The sequence below is a fragment of the Marmota marmota genome, unplaced genomic scaffold (genome assembly GCF_001458135.2).
Source record: "Marmota marmota marmota unplaced genomic scaffold, marMar, whole genome shotgun sequence".
Lineage (NCBI taxonomy): Eukaryota > Metazoa > Chordata > Mammalia > Rodentia > Sciuridae > Marmota > Marmota marmota.
In genome coordinates this window covers 19,564,935-19,577,058 of record NW_026000240.1, presented here as the reverse complement: position 1 = coordinate 19,577,058, position 12,124 = coordinate 19,564,935, and the positions used below count along the sequence as shown (strand labels likewise).

Here is a 12,124-nt window from a genome sequence, read left to right as displayed (position 1 = left end):
TATATATATATATATATATATTTGGTGTACAAATTTTAAAACAATGTTATTGAGAACTAATTTTCTTTTCTTTGTAAAATAAAATTCACTCATTTTTAGTATGCAGATTAAAGCACTCTGACAAAAGTATACAATGGGATAGCCCTTACCACAACCATGGTATTGAATGATTTGGCCTTTTCCCTAAATTCCTGTGTGGTTCCATGCTGGATGTTCGTCCATAACATGAGCTAACAGATCATATGTTCTCTCTGGATAGTTTTGATTGCTCAGTGTTTTTAGCAATTAATCTATGTCCTCCAAATATAAATCCTTTCCTCTTTTTCATTGTTTAGTATTATTTCACTGTATGCATATGTCAAACTGTGCTTATCCATTCTGCATTTGATGGGTATATAGATGGTTGCCAGTTCTGAATTATAATGAATAAAATTCTTAGGCAAACAAGGCAAATAAGGCTTCACATGGATGTATGGTTTTATATTTCATTCTAAGTAGAATTGCTGGTTCATGTAGTGGTAATTCTATTAAGAATTAGCCAAATCATTTTCCATGGTGGTTGTCAAAAGTCATATTCTCCCCAGTAAAATATGAAAGTTCTAGTTCCACATTCCATTAAACTTGTTTTAGCCAATTTTTATAATCTATGGTTTTTCTAGAAAGCACTATCTCATGGTGGTTTTAATTGTCATTTTCTTAATGATTATGAGAAACTGATGTGACTCCATTTTTGAGAAACCAGCTTCTACCTCAAGGCCTGTCCTAAGGAAGGGGGTGTGACCTTTGTCCTGGGAAAAACCCACAGAGCACTCCTAAGTACCCACCCTGCTGAGTTGTTTGTCTATAAATAACAGGAGAGATCTGCAGTGCCAGGTGTCCCTGACTCAGTCAGGCTAGGTGAGGACCCATAGCAACCTCCTAGCAACCTCCAATCAACATGAGACAGGGAAAATACCTGGGATGCCATATGACCCCCAGTAGTTTATGGTGGTTGATAACATGTTGGGAAACCATGTAGTTTAGCACATATACCCCTTGTGGCTTAAACCAATCAGTTCAAAGGAATCTCCCACTTGTACTAACCAATCACTCCTACCCAACTTGTTCCTGCTAGTGAATGTGCTAATCAATGTTAAGAGTTGTTGTTTGACTTTCCGTGATGTGAAATTATTTGCTGTGTGATGTTGTGACACATAGAGTATCCCCCGACAACCTATAAAATCTCACTGAACAAAGGACAGACTCACTCCCTGGGACTGCTGCGTTGGAAACGGTTGTGAGTCCAGGCTCGAGCTTGCAATAAAGAATCTAGTGTGATTGCATTGGATTCGTCTCCTGGAGGTATATTGGGTCCCATGAATCTGGCATTAAATTGACAGTGTTAAACATATTTCACGTGCTTATTCAGTTTTTATTATATGAGTGTGTGCTCATCATTTTTTTTTGTACCTGGGATTGAACCCAGGGGTAGCTTAACCATTGGGCAACATTCTTCAGCCAGTTTTTATTTTATTTTATTTTATTTTTAATTTTGAGACAGGTTCTCCTTATAATGCTTAAGGTCATGCTAAATTGCTAATGATGGCTTTGAACTTGTGATCCTCCAGCCTCAGCCTTCGGAGCCACTGGGATTACAGGGGTGTGCCACCTGCCCAGCACCCCTCAACTGTTCTTGAACTATGTGTTAATTATTTGTTTGTAGGAGCTATTTTTTTTCATATAATAAAACACGAGTTCTCAACTATAATTTTCATTAACTAATAAAATAAAGAATGTAGAACAAACTTATCAACAGAAAAAGATGTTTCATCTTTCATTTTCTTAACTAATCTAGCATAAATAGAGATTTTATCATTTCAATCTACTACCTCAACTAGATTTCTGAAATGATCTAATATTTTAAATAGAGGATGAGCCAAGGTTAACACAAACCTTGTTTAAAACATTGGTGATACACTTACTGACACTGTTTAGCAATTTGTTCGATTTCTCTGGAAATTATTTGCCTCATTAAAAAAAAAAAAAGTATATCCAAACTTAGAGGCCATTATAAAGAATAAAAGTGATTGGGTCTCTCTGTGTAGGGCATTTAGAGAGAGATTCAGTCTTTTGCAGAATAAAAACTTAGGCTTGAACACAGTGGTGCATTCCTGTAATCCCAAAAGCTTGGGAGACTGAGGAAGGAGGATCACAATTTCAAAACCAGACTTAAAATTTTTGCAATGCACTGTCTCAAAATTAAAAAAAAAGAAAAGAAAAGAAAAGAAAGGGGATTTGGTTCAGTGGCTAAGCGCTGCTAGGGTCAATTCCTAATCCTAAAAATAAATAAATAAATTGATAGATAAAAGTGCTTGGTAATTTCAGTTCCATTTTTATCGCTGGCCATTGAATTTCTAAAGTAAATATTATGCAATTTAAGTTTAAAAATCCAGTTTGAATCATAAATAGAATGAAGAAATACATAAAAATGTGATTAATTAATTAATTTCTTTTTTTCTGTAATTTTGGCAAGAAGTAGTTAAATCGTTTAGCCTTTACAGTCAGTGGCACTAGATGATAATTTTGTAAGATAGTGGCAGTATGAAAAAAATCAAATAAGATTTAAATTGCATTTGATAAGGAAACTATATTCTTTTAAGTTTCAACTTTTCTTAGTGCAGGAAGCAAATTAATTCTGTAGACGTAAGTCTATAATTATACTACCATAGAACTTATAAACACAACATGTCATAGTTTTTCTTGAAATGCATTTATGTATGTTTACCCACACTCTTCGAATTATATAGTTGGTTATATGAGTAGTCTGCAATCTTAAAAAGTGTTGGCTTAACAATAACTCAAATTCTACATTCACAATTCATGGAGGAAAAAAAAAAACAAGATTATCAGGTTTGAATTTAAACTTTGTTTGGGCAAAGCTAAATGAAACTTGCCTTTACTTCCATCACTAAGAAGTTTCTGTTCCTTTATAACATATATTTTTAAAATGCTTAGAAATAATCAAGTTTCTGCAGATCTAGCAATTCTCAAAACGTGATAGACCTTTGAAATTAATACATGTAGCACTGAAGTGTTTAAAATTAAATAGAGGAAATTATGTTTGTGCTTAATGATTTCAAAAAGTGTCCTTAGATATGTCATCATCAATACAATCTATAAAAGAAAAAAAAAATGAATATATTGTACTTCACCAAAATAATCTGTTTCTTTATACCTGACCCTAATAATCAGACAACAAGCCAAAGGCTGGAACACAAAGCTTCATACCACATATAGAACCAAGCACTTGTATTCAAAATCCAAGAAGAACTCTAAATTCAATGGTGAGAAACAAATCCAAATGAGAAGCTGGGCAAGAGACGTGGGGTGTCAGTTCCCAAAAAAGAATAAGTTGATGGAAAATATGCACAGGAGTTCTTCAATGTTATTAACCATTAAGAAACACAAATTAAAGGTGCAGTGACAAACTATAAAACATTAAAATGGCTAAAGTAAAACATATTGACCACCCTAAAATCTGGTGGGGTTGTAGAAAGGCTAGAAATTATACTACTTCAGCTTGCAAAACACTACTTGTCTGATGAAATTAACTCTAGGCTTACTGAAAGACTTAGTCAATGTTCTCTTTAGCATTTATTCTGCATAAATATTTTCATACAAAGACCTGTACATAAACATCTATAGCCATTTTATTTGTAATAGATGCTCACTGGAAGAAACTTAGGCCCTTCAATAGATGAAGGAGTAAACAAACTATGCTCTATTTATACCATGGAATACTACCTTACAATAATAAAGAATGATCTATTGACACAAACTTTAATATTTCTTCAGTTCCAACTTGGATGGAACTCAGAGGCATTACACTGAATGAAATATATCAATCTTACTCATATGAAACTCTTGAAGTGACAGCATTGTAATAATGAAGAAGAGACTATTGCTTGCTTGCTAGGTTAGGCCTGGAAAGGAATTACTATTAAGGGGTTATATGAAGGTGCTTGTCAGTAGTGGTCCAAGAATTCTGCATTCAAATTGTGGTGTTGGTACTCAAATATACATGTTTGATGAATGTTCATAGAACTAAACATCTGAACAGTGAATGCAAAAACTGGGTGAAATCTGAACAAGATCTATTACTGAGTTTGTACTTGTTAATAATCAATGTCCTGGTGTGACAATGTACTATACCTATATAATTAGATTTTATCAATGAGAGAGGAAAATGAAGAGTATATGAAAAGTGTAAATTACTTTTTACCTGTTTGGGACTTTTAAAATAATATAAAATTTTAGAATATAAATTTTTAAAAGTTGCATCCATAAAAGAACAGTTTTGGTAAATAATAATAGTAGGAATTTTTGCATTGGTATTGAGTGAGGTTCCCTCATCTTTGCATCTCATTTGCTCTCCTAGGGCTGCCAATGGTGGCAAGATCCACTGTGCAAAGTCAGGAAATGGAGACAACATTCCAACATGTAACCTGTGTGTGTAGAAAGGAGACACAAGGCAAGTTGTTGGTCTAACCATCCTCAAAAGGGGAAAGGGTTGAGCAGGGAGGAGCATCATTTGAGAAGTAGAGTTCCTACAGAAATCTTGCAGCTTGAAGTAGCAAGTAAAGTCTTACTCCGGACCCTGAAGTGAACATGTCTTGCTGGAATATCCGGACAAATGCTCAATATTAAATAAGAATGGCAGTGGTATCCCATTTTTTCAACCTGTATCTTATCTGCTACATCTGATGATTCATAGCCTTAAGATTTACTGACACTTGACTTCTACTTTCCCTCTAGTGCGAATATCACAACCTAAGAGCTAGAGTCACAAACTCTAAGAAGGGAGAAGTCACTGGCCCAGCCACATAGTTTGTGAGCACTGGTTCATATTATGCCATAGTCTGTGGCATGTAAACACATCTCGATCTTTTAAGTTTACCTATTCATGATTCTGCAGAATCATAGCAAAATTTAAATAAGCCAAGGAACACAATATACAATTTTCAGCTTTCTAAACTCAGGTTTTCATAAGACTACCCTTTTCTGAATTACATTATCATTTTCCATTGTACACATTACTTTTATTCCATTGATCTAGCAATAGAAAAAAATGAACTATTATTTCTGGAACCACTCACCAACACTAATCAAATAACAGGCATGCTCCTCTGAAATGTAATATTATTTTCTTTTGGTGTTATATAGTAAAAGGCAATGATAATAGAAACAGGACCAGCCTACTATGTTTTAAAACTTATACTCTAAATTGTCTAAGCCTGAAATATCACATCAAAACTTAGTTGAATTAATCTATTGTACTGAAACAAAAGCATTTGCTTCAGAATTAGAGGGTGGCAAGATCTCAACTGCATTAATCCTGTGAAAACTTAACTCTGGTAAACATTTTTAAAGGTTATTCAGCCTCATACAGACATGAGTAATTTAAGTCCAACTGATGTTACAAGGAAAATGTGTCTAAGTGGTACTGCTTAGCTATTGAAATTACAAGTCATCAAAAAGATGAATAGAGAACAGAGCTATTAAAGATAAGGAGCAGAAATAATTGGAAACAAGAAAGGAACATACATTTCTTCCTAGCTATCTGCATTAAATCAGTACAGAAATGATAAATAAACTACATTTTAAGAAAGATAATAAGCTTTCAAAAATAGCTAGATTATCATTTCATAACACTTCCAGAAAAACACCATTTTAAGAAACTGGCTTGGTGTTTCAGAACAATCGGGTCCCATTTTATAAGAACTGTCCCTAAGGTGCCATAAGACCAATGAAAGTATCAGACAGATGGAAAATTACACAAAATGCAATTTTCTGGGGATTTACTAGCAGAAGCATGGTCCTGGTGGAAGAAAGATCAGGTGGATACTCATAATTTAACCAGATTCAGTGGGTTATCTTTTTTCTTTTTAGTTGTAGATGGACACAACACCTTTATTTTATTTATTTATATTTTTATGTGCTGCAGAGGATCAAACCCAGTGTTTCAGGAGTGCTAGGCAAGTGCTCTATCACTGAGCCACAACCCCAGCCCCAACCTGGGTTGTCTTGAAAGAATATTGTGGATATCAGGCACATTCCTGGTGCTGACGGTGCCAAGATCTGCGTAGAAACCATCACATATCACTCTGATGGCTTTGGTTATTCACAGTATGATAGGAAACTATCTGGACAAAACAGATCTAGTTGTTCATGTGCCATCGTCCTGGATTCCTCTCAAGATGGCTATAGGCATTTTCTTACTATATCACATATCCCTGCTTCCATGATATATCCTGAGCGTGCAAGGGGTTTTAGCATTGTGTAGGCAACATGTCATTAGGCCACTTGCCCAACTTGTAAGCAGAGTCCACAATAATAGAGGTACATGCACAAAAAGATAGAACAATTAAGCAAATAATAAAAAAAAAATCCATTTTCTATCAGCCATTCCAAGAAGCAAACCAGTAACATAATTTTTCTCAAAAGAATCATATAAAGTCCAAGGGAGGGTCAATTTTGGCATTTACATGTGACCTAAGGTGTATGACATTAGGGAGATAGAAAACAACATTTTTTTCTTAATGAAAGCATAGACTGCAGGGAAAAAAATCACAAAAGCAGTAAAAAAATTTTCAGCAATAAGACAGAAAAATACATGTTTGCTAGGGATATGCAAAGATCATTCTGCAAATCACAATAAAACAATACTGGCAACTTAGTTTTTATTAGACAATCTTGCGGCAACAGCTGAAATCTGGTGTTGACCATACATGCTGGCCAAGAGGTTGTAGGGTCCATGAGTAAGTCTGAAAAGGAACACTAAAGTTGAATGCCAAAGCCAAGGGCCAGCTGTAGTGCCTCAAGGGGTTTTCTTTAGTATATTCAATGTACACATTTTCACCATAGGTCAGAGTTCAACAGAATCAGCTGGGAACCAGTTAGAATGACTGGGCACTCCTCACACTGACCAAGAATAGCAAATTCATTCAGGGAGAAAAATAGGTACTAAGTCACAGATAGTAGTAAGAGTTCTGTGTGCTCTTTTACAGTGGAGTGGCTGTAAATAACAATAACATTACATTCCAAAGAGCTAGAGGAGAGGATTTTGAATATTTTCACCATTAAGCATAGAGACATAGAGACAAACCCACTTACTTAATCATCTAATACTCAACATAGGTGCCAAACTATCTATCTATCTATCTAAAATTTAAAAAAATGGACTTTATAACAAATGGTGCTGGGAAACCTGGATATCCATATTTAGAAGAACAAAAGTAGATCCCTCTTGCCTTGCAGAAATTTTGAATAAAAATATACCAAAGACTTAAGAATTAGACTAGACACCTGCCTACTGCTAGAAGCACACATAGGATCAGCACTCCATCATATAGGCAGAGGAACTAATATCATCACAAAGACTCCTAATGTTCAAAAAATAAGCAAGAATCATTAAGTGGGAGATTATCAAGTTAGAAAGCTTCTGCACAGCAAAGAAAATGATTAAGAGTGTGAAGAGAGCCAGGCACAGTAGTGCACGCCTATAATCCCAGCAGCTCAGGAGGCAGAGACAGGAGGATTGGGAGTTCAAAGCCAACCTCAGCAATGATAAGACACTCAGCAACTCTGTGAGACACTGTCTCAAATAAAATACAAAATAGGGCTGAGGATGTGTCTCGTGGTTGAGGGCTCCTGAATTCAATCCCCCGTACTGGAAAAAAAAAAAAGAGCTTGAAGAGAGCCTACAGAATGGGAAAATAAATCTTTGCCAGCTAATCCTTTGACAGGGGATTAATATCTAGAATATATAAAGAACTCAAAAAGCTTAACACCAAATACAAAACCCAAAAACAATTAAACAAATCAATAAATCTGCAAAAGAACTAAACAGACATTTCTCAAGATAAGAACCACAAATGATAAACAAATACAGGGGGAAAAATGTTCAACATCACTAGCAATCACTGAAATACATATCAAAACTACAGTAAGATTTCATCTCACTCCAGTCAGAATGGCAATTATTAGGAACAATCAATAAAACAATTAAACAATAAAAATAAAAATAAATACGATAAAAATAAATGTCAGGGAAGGCATGAGAAAGAAGTATAATATTACATTGTTGGTGGAACTGCAATTTAGTACAACCACTCTGAAAAGCAATATGGATATTCTTCCAAAAACTAGGAATGAAACCTTCTTATTCACCCAGCTTTCACACTCCTTGGTATTTATCCAAAGGAACTAAAATCAGCATCATATAGTGATACAGGCACACCAAAGTTTATAACAGCACAACTCACAGTAGCCAAGTTATGAGACCAACCCCAGGTGCCTGTCAGTAGGCGAATAAATTAAGAAAATGCAGTTTATCTATACAAGAGAGTTTTACTCAGCCATTGGGAAAAAAAGTGCAATTATGGCTTTGTCGATAAATCGATGGAACTGGAGAACATCATGCCAAGTCAAAGAAGCCAGACTCAGAAAACCAAGGATTGAATGTTTTCTCTCATATATGGAGGCTAGAGCGAAGTAAGGGGAAAAAGGAGGGGAACAAATATTCTAAAGACAGATGGAAGACCAGTGACATAGAGAAAGGAAATTGAGGGGAGGGAAGAGGGATGGGAAAGGGGAGAAAATGTAATACAAATTTTAAAAATTGTGCTATATATATATATGCACATATATACAGCACTAATTTAAAATAAAGAAATGAGTGAAATGAAGACTAATAGAGTCGAGGAAGTGAGATGGGGCAGGAAGGGAAAAATGGGAAGGAAAGGGGGGGCAAATAGAGTAAATTAAGTTCCACAGATGTATGATTATGTTAAAATTGAACCAACTATTATGTATAACTATAATGCACTAATAAAACTATGAAACATAAGAAATTATAAATATTTGAGGCCATAGATATATTTACCTTGATTTAAACATTATACAATGTACACCCTGTATAGAAACACTATAAGGAATTCCATTAATATATGATTCTTAATATTTAATGTATCAGTTAAAATTAATTAAAGTATAAATAATTGGACTTCTGATCCTCCACAGGATTGACTCTTCAATAAGTAAAAAAAGCATCAATAAAGAGCCACCAAAATAAGTGTTTTCTGCATTTCCTCTTTAGACTAAAACCTTCTTTTTACTTTTTAATTAATTAAAATAAATTAATCAAATAAATTAAATTAAATAATTCAGAATTAATTAGTTAGCTGTGATTACTTATTTAAGATTCAAACTTATTTGCTTGAAACTGTGATACACACTAGAATATATTTTTTATGAACTTAAGAACCTAGTGTATGAACCCATTAGAACTGAAGTGAATATTCGTTGAATGAAAAATAAAGGTACATTTAAAAAACATAGCCTGTGTTCTCAAAGTACACTCTTTGTATGTTTGTTACATAATTTCATTGAAATAAATACAACAATTAAGAGTCAGTATTTGGGGAGTATCATTACAATTTTACAAAGTGGTTTTAAGTATGTTAAATCTAATAATTTTAAAACATGGAGCTATACACATATTTTTTTATAATCTCTTCTCTCCATATTAAATTTGATTGTATTTTTAAAAGTGTCAATCCACAAGAGATTAGAAGCACATTTGAAAGAAAGCACATTCTTCATCAATGAGTATTTTATAAAAATGTTTTAGATTATTGGTGTGCCCCAGACTTAAAGCTACATATGCCACTAGATAAATTAATGCTAATTCAAAATTCAATATCACACTCACAAAATCTCTGGTGGGTGTATTTCAGGTAAAAGCTTTTTTAAAAAATGACAGGTGCTTAAAATCTAACTTCCTTATGAAACAACAATAAAAAGTTTTTAAAGTTACTACTTGTATTGCAAATCCATGGCACAGGAAGAACATTTTGTTCCTTTGAGCTGACTGAACACTTCCATTACATCTTTGTCTTCAACCGAAGGTTCCAGGTACTTATTGCTGAGTAAATGGAGTTGGCTAAAGAAACGGAAACTTCTATTTGATACTGTGAATTGAAGTCCAGGAAAACTTGTGGTCAGGTATCTCAATGTTGGCTCTGCTGATATGTGGGGCCTGATAATTCTGTGTTGGGGTGCTCTCTTCCGGATTGTGAAATATTTAACATCCAGTACCTGCAGCATTAAGCCTTCTCCCACATTTCGAGCACTTAAAACAATTAAAAAAAAATCTCCAAACACTGCCAAATATCCCCCTATGGCTTGAATCTCCTATTGCTGAGAATTATGACTAGGATAATTTGAGGTTGTAGGACCTCCTGGAGACGGCAGCCACAACTAAATATATATAGTGTATATTGTGGGGCCTTACTCTGAGTTAGTTGTGTTAACAGCACAAATGTTGTACCTACCCGGCACAGTAGAAAATTAACAGAATTTTTAAAAGCAGTGAGTTGGGTTGTAGCCGTGTAAAATTCACTATGTGACCAAGATTAAGGGAGTTGAATGTTGACATTTCTAGACCTCATTTTTAATACTAATGTGTCAAAGTTCTGAAATTCCACATTTTCTGGCTTTGCTTAGAAATGTTAAATTTGAAAATATTTGTAATATTTATCATATATTTCATTAAGCTGTCTGTGGACCAATAACATTCTATAAAGTAATATATCCTCCTTAAAAGGTTAAGTTTCCTACTTAACCTCTAATAAAATTTTATTTTGGTAAACTGGAAAAATAACCTAAGTTTTATGGGCTTTATATAATTTTATAATAAATAAATATGTTTATAGTTTGCAATAAAAAGCTATTTTTTCATAGACATTTAATCCAAATTATAATATTTCATGCTAATTTTATAAATGATAACAGCAATAATACTGGCAGTTTTCATTTTTGGAATAAATACTATAAAGTTCTAAGATTTTATACCTGAAAAATAACAGAAAAACACATCTGGTTTATCAATTAAATTAAATTTGCTCTAGCTTGTAGGAAACGTCATAAGTTGTGTGGGTTTCTGATCTGTAATGTTGCCTTCTAAATTCTCAAAAAGAAAAATCAAGTGGCATTTGCATGATATTTACACTAGAGACAGAAATACTAAAATTTCAACTTTTTTTCTGAAAAGAATATTTCTTAAAAAGTGATAAATACTTGGGCTGGGGTTGTGGCTCAGCGGTAGAGCGCTCGCCTAGCATGTGCAAGTCCCTAGAATCGATCCTCAGCACCACATAAAAATAAAATAAAGATATTGTGTCTATCTACAACTTAAAAAATAATAAAATATTATTATTTTAAGCTCTCCAACTTTTCAATTCTTAAGGTAAGATTTTCTTTATAATTGTACTCTATATGGGTAATAAGGATCATAATGCATTCCACTGTTGTCGTGTATTTAAATAAATAAATAAATAAATAAAAAGAAAAAAAAGATTTTGTTTATGACAACAGGTTATACATTCACATATACAGGGAACATAATCTCAATTTTATTAATGTTAGACTAGGTTTTCTTTGCTCCACCAGAACTTTGAACATTTACAATGTAAATGTAAGAAGGAGAGGTCCAACACTCCTGCCTTTGTTCACATCACACACACACACACACACACAAACACACACATACACACATGGTGGGGGGAGAGAGAGAGAGAGAGAGAGAGAGAGAGAGAGAGAGAGAGAGAGAGAGAGTTTTTATTTGTAACTAAATGAACAAGGGTTTATGGCATTACCACTACAACACTGACCCATTGATTTATATAGTGGTATGAAGTAGGGAATGGAAGGTGTCCCAGAAGAACCACAAACCATAGATTGAGTTGTTTTGACTAGTCAAACATGCTCTGTTTCATGGAGGCAGCATCAGAAAGCAGAGATGATTCTGTGTGGCAAGTAGTTCACATCAGAGCTTCTTTGTACTTAGAAGATCTATTACTGTCAGTAACTGAGAAAACAAGCTGTTTGTCTTAGGAAGGAAGTAGCCTTACTAAAGACCCTGTTAAGCATGTAGAGATGAGGGGTACCTGTTTGCATTGTGTGTTAATAGCCCCTGAAAATACCAGAATTCTGCACCCTGTAACTCCTCACTACCGCCATTCCTAGGAAATTGTGCTTGCTAAGTCAACAAGGGCTTTAGCAACTGAGCGAAGTGGACTTGTGC

General features: G+C 34.2%; 1 long non-coding RNA gene across 1 annotated transcript in view; it reads left to right on the top strand.

Annotated features, from left to right (window-relative positions):
• LOC125613520 overlaps positions 1-4,709 on the top strand; it is an 8,052-nt gene extending 3,343 nt beyond the window's left edge. The window contains exon 2 of the long non-coding RNA XR_007344047.1: positions 4,418-4,709. This is a non-coding gene — a long non-coding RNA (uncharacterized LOC125613520). The remainder of the gene's footprint in view (positions 1-4,417) is intronic.
• Positions 4,710-12,124: the final 7,415 nt, after the last annotated feature.